A 5,480-nucleotide genomic window follows, 5' to 3' on the forward strand; every position below is an offset into this window, starting at 1 on the left:
TTGATCGTAACTTTGTTCAACTGACGGTAATCTATACACAATCTCATACTACCATCCTTCTTCTTGACCAACAACACCGGTGCTCCCCAAGGTGAAACACTAGGTCTTACAAACTTCTTATCTAACAGGTCCTCCAACTGTTTCTTCAACTCAGCTAACTCAGAAGCTGACATACGGTACGGTGCCATCGACACCGGCTTAGTTCCTTGAACAAGGTCAATTGAAAATTCAACCTCCCTCTCTGGTGGCACATCAGGAAACACTTCCGGAAATTCATTCACTACAGGTAACCCATCAATCACAGCTTGATTTTCTAACGACAATTGTGCCATTAGAGAATACATCAGAATTCCATCACGTTCAAACTGTTTCATCTGTTTTGTAGACAGAAGCTCAACTTCACCTTCTTCTTCAGCAGAAGAGAAATGCACCGTCTTATTATAGCAGTTGATATGGACTCGATTAAACTCTAACCAATTCATACCAAAGATAACATCCATACCCGTCAACGGCAGACAAACTAAATCAATCACAAAATCTCTACCAAACATAGATATAGGACACCGCAGACAAACAAGAGAAGTGGTTACTGAATCCTTAGCTGGAGTTTCAACAACCATTTCCCCTTTCATATCAGATATATCCAAACCCAACTTATATGCACATTCAATAGCAATAAAACAATGAGTAGCACCAGTATCTATAATAGCAATTAAAGGAGTACTATTAAAGAAACAAGTACCTCTGATAAGTCGGTCCTCATTAGGAGTCTGCGTACCAGTCAAAGCAAACACCTTCCCACCAGTTCTAGTTTTCTTCGGTTCAGGGCACTGTGAACTAATATGACCTTCTCCATTGCAATTGTAACAGACAATGTCCCCCCGCTTGCATTCAGCTAAACTGTGACCCTTCTGACCACACCTGAAGCACTTCCTATCATCTCTTCCACAAACATTACTCTTGTGGCCTTTCTCACCACACTTGTAGCAAACAATCTCAACATGAGCATCTCTCCTCTTGGGCCTCCTATCATCACCCATCTTCTGCTTTCCTTTGTCAGCAGGAGCACTGTAAGGCTTAGGACGATTCTGCTGTCCCTTACCCCTCCTCTCACTCATTATCTTGTAATGAGCTTTGGTGTCTTCTTGATAGATTCTACACCTGTTAACCAACTCATAGAAGACTCTGATCTGCTGATATCCAATGGCTCTCTTGATGTCAGCCCTCAACCCATTCTCAAACTTGATACACTTGGAGAACTCAGCTGTCTCCGCACTGTAATGAGGGTAGAATGTGGCAAGCTCCACAAACTTTGCAGCGTACTCTGTGACAGACATGTCACCCTGTTTCAACTCCAGAAATTCAATCTTTTTCTTACCTCTGACATCCTCTGGAAAATACCTGCCCAAAAACTCCTTCTTGAACATGGCCCAGGTTACCACAGCATCATCCTGTTCCAACACAGGCAACAGACTAATCCACCAATCATCGGCCTCTTCAGCTAGCATGTGCGTCCCAAACCGCACCTTTTGAACCTCAGAACACTGCATGACCCTGAATATCCTTTCAATCTCCTTCAGCCATTTCTGAGCACCGTCAGGATCATACCTACCCTTGAAAGTTGGTGGATGATTCCTCAAGAAATTCTCTAGCATTTTGGTTCCATCACTACCAGTCTCAACCTTAGGTTGCTGTTGAACAGCTTGAGCCACAGCCTCAAGCGCAGCAACAAGGGCATCATCACTACTTCCAGTCATCTCGAGGTTCTACAAGACAAACAACAACTCAGAAAAACAACAAAAAGCAACATTAAAGTTGACACTCTATCCTAGGTGGCTCAACACGACTCGACTACTTGGCCAGACAGACCAACTTGCTCTGATACCAAATTGTAACATCCCGTTACCCAAAAGTAAATAAATAACAAATAATCATCAGAGTAATTCACCAAAACGGGTATGCTACATTGCAATATCAAAATTCTTAAATAGCATATGAAACTATTTAATTAAACCACTTGATAAAAATGAAAACATAGCAGCGGAATAGTTTTCAAATCCAACAACAGCATACGGCATTAAAGGCCTTAGCTTAATTCAACAACATTATTCAAAAGACAATAAAGGCTCCACATCAACAAGTTCCAAAATTCGATACATGAAAAAGAAACAACAATAATATAAATAACAGTTCCCATCCCACGTATCAGAGCCCTAGACACGACATTGAGCCACCACCAACTACTCAGGATCACCTGCAAGTTACCCATAGGAAGGGCAACATTTTCAAGCAGAAGGGGTGAGATTCACAACAATAAATATAGATATTAAAATCTTCAATTGAATCTAACACCCTAATCAACAACACATCATCTTGCAAACATATATGTGTATAAGTCACAAGCAACAACAACATCAACCACATACCATGATCACAATGAATATATATATAAATGCATATTCAACACCGACATCATCCATCAGATAATAACTGAAATCAACAACTAAGACTCATGCAAATGACATGACCACTGCTAAGACACCATCTTAGACTTCTTAATGAAATGCAATATGCATGTGGTACCAACAGGACCGAAGCCCTCACCGCTTTTGAATGGTTAAAGCATTCATCAGGACCGAAGCCCTCACCGCTGTTGAGCAACTAGTACTCCAGGACCGAAGCCCTCACCGCTGTTTTATGCATATGCAATGGACCTACTTGTGTATATCTACATACAACTGACCATGCAATGCAACTCAATATGACTCCACTTTAATAATATGTATGATTCAACAATTAGCATACATTTCAACCATCATCAGTAATCATTAATCCAGTAGTCCAATCAACCAAAATAATGCATAATTATATATAACCATGCTCAAAAACAACAACATCAACCACTACTATTCAAGCTAGCAAAACATCATTCAGGAACTATGCAGCTCGCCTCGCGAGCACATCTGCTCGCCATGGCGAGTTCAAGACGAACTCGAGGCGAGTGAAAATCAGGTGCTCTCGGGAAAAATGTCATTTTCTCACTCAAATCCCAATTCTAAGTTCCCTATTCATCTTTTTAACCTAAAACTTCCACCATTCATCATTAATATCATCTAGGTACCTTAAACCATCCCCAAAACATCTTATAACAACTTTTCAAAAATCAAGTTTTAATCTGGGCTACTCGCCATGGCGAGTTGGACTGCTCGCGAGGCGAGCTATGAAGTTGCTCACTCGCCATGGCGAGCACAGTTACTCGCGAGGTGAGCGATGAACTTCTATACGGGCAGAAAACTGGTTTTTCCCAAAAATCCCATTTTCCTTCCAATCACTCCCCAAATCAGTTTACAGATGAGAATTGAATGTTTCTATGCAACCAAAACCGAATTCTAGCATCAGAACAGCAGTATCTATCCCAAAAACCATAAATTCAATTAATACCCAATTCTTCAATTTCACTCCAAAACCTGTTAAAACCAAAATCAGACTTTAAAATCTACACTAATGAAGTAAACCTCACCCTTACCTTAGTTCAGAATGAAAATGCACAGCAAAAATGGATTCCCTTGGTTCTTCTCTCTTGTTCCTGGTTTTCTCTCCCTTGGCTTGGTTTCACGTAAACTGCTTCTGACATCTATTTCTCAACTTCCCTCTTACTTAACTCCCTAATATTTCCATTAGCTCCCCATTAATTTTAATAATTATTAAATAACTCCCCAAACTCCAAAATAACTAATATTTCATACTTATTCTAATTATTATTAAATAAATCATATTATAAAATAATGCACCACATAACTCACCCAAAAACACACACATATATATAAATATATGCATATACTCCACATAAACCACCAAACCTCATATATAAATATATATATATATATATATATACTCCACATAATACAATATTTAAATAAATGACTAGGGCGTTACACTAATAGTGAAACATTTATGAAGTGCAACATGGAAAACATCTAGGATGATATTCTTAATGGAATATTCCTAATGTTTTGTACTTCAAATGTTCATAGTCTTGAATGAACATTGAAGATGCCCTTTTTGACTTTAATCAAATAAATGTCTTTATTCCTTGATTGATCTTAGTCATGTACTTTTCTGGGCTTTTATTTAAGTCACGTGAACCTTGCATGTTCTTCATTTGTTCATGAATTTCTGGGCTTGGTTCTTAATGTTCATCATGAACAACCTTCTGAACTCTTTTTAACTTTTTGAACTTTGACTGAGTTCTTAAGTCTTTATGTCCTTGATTCTTTGTATCTTGGTATGAATTGAAACTTGTTCCTGTCTTAGTTAACCACTCAAGAGCACAAGTTAAATACCAACAAATTAATCAAAGTCCATTAATTCCTTAATCATCAAGGTTTGTTATTTTTAAAATTAATTAGGGATTTTGTATCAACAGTTTTAAGTTAATATCATTCTAGTTTTATTCAATTCAATTGTTCTTAATGCTTTTTATATCCTGATCAAATATAAACATGATATAATGAGAATGAATGACTACTGACCATAGCTTTCAACTTAGACCTAATTGAATTTGTTCAAATAAACCGGGTTAGTCTAGGAATGGATAATCGTTTATTTGTGATAATAGGTTAATGTTCTTAAAACCTTCAAATAATATTAGATCACCTAAGGAATTAGGGACTGTAATCTGATAAGAGGATCCTATGAGAAATAGGTGCAGTGTGCCGAACAGGGAAACTCAGAGGATTCGAAATACCTAGTCTCATCTCTCCATATATTTTCCAAACAAATCTTTATTTTCTGTTATTTACTTTTATGCAATCAAATCTACTGCCTAGGGCAAACAAAATAATTTACACATCTTAGATAATAACAATTTTGCTAAATTGAGATTAACACAGTCCTCGTGGATACGAACTTATTTTTATTACTTCGATAATTTTAGTACACTTGTTAAAATTCTATCACCTTGAATAAAGGCGATAAACCATACACGATGGGCAATTTGGCTGCTAAGTTAGGCAAGGTTGGAAGATGGTTCACAAATGGAAAATGATTTCACTTGGAATAGGTTATTATGATTTTATTTTTTAGCATCCTAATGACTTGCGTCGTATTTGGGAGGTTGGCACCATTTCTCTACAACTGGGTCTCCTTCGTCCCTCTCAATGGATGAAAGATTTTAATCACAACTCTCAAAAACAAACACATACTTCGATCTGGATCAAGCTAGTTTAGTTGCCTCAGGAATACTGGCGAGAAATAATGTTGAAGGAAATAGCAAGTGCGGTGGGTACTCTGATTGCCCTAGATGCCCCGACTCGTAATAGGGCCTTCAGACATTATGCATAAATTTTGGTGGACATTGACTTGTCTAAGAGGGCCGATGATGAAATTCTTGTGGAACGGGACCGTTTTGCCTTTAAGTTTGAAGTCCAATATGAGCGACGTCCGCTCTTCTGTCATCATTGTCATGTCATTGGTCATTA

Source organism: Medicago truncatula, chromosome 6 (assembly GCF_003473485.1).
Source record: "Medicago truncatula cultivar Jemalong A17 chromosome 6, MtrunA17r5.0-ANR, whole genome shotgun sequence".
Taxonomy (NCBI): Eukaryota; Viridiplantae; Streptophyta; class Magnoliopsida; order Fabales; family Fabaceae; genus Medicago; species Medicago truncatula.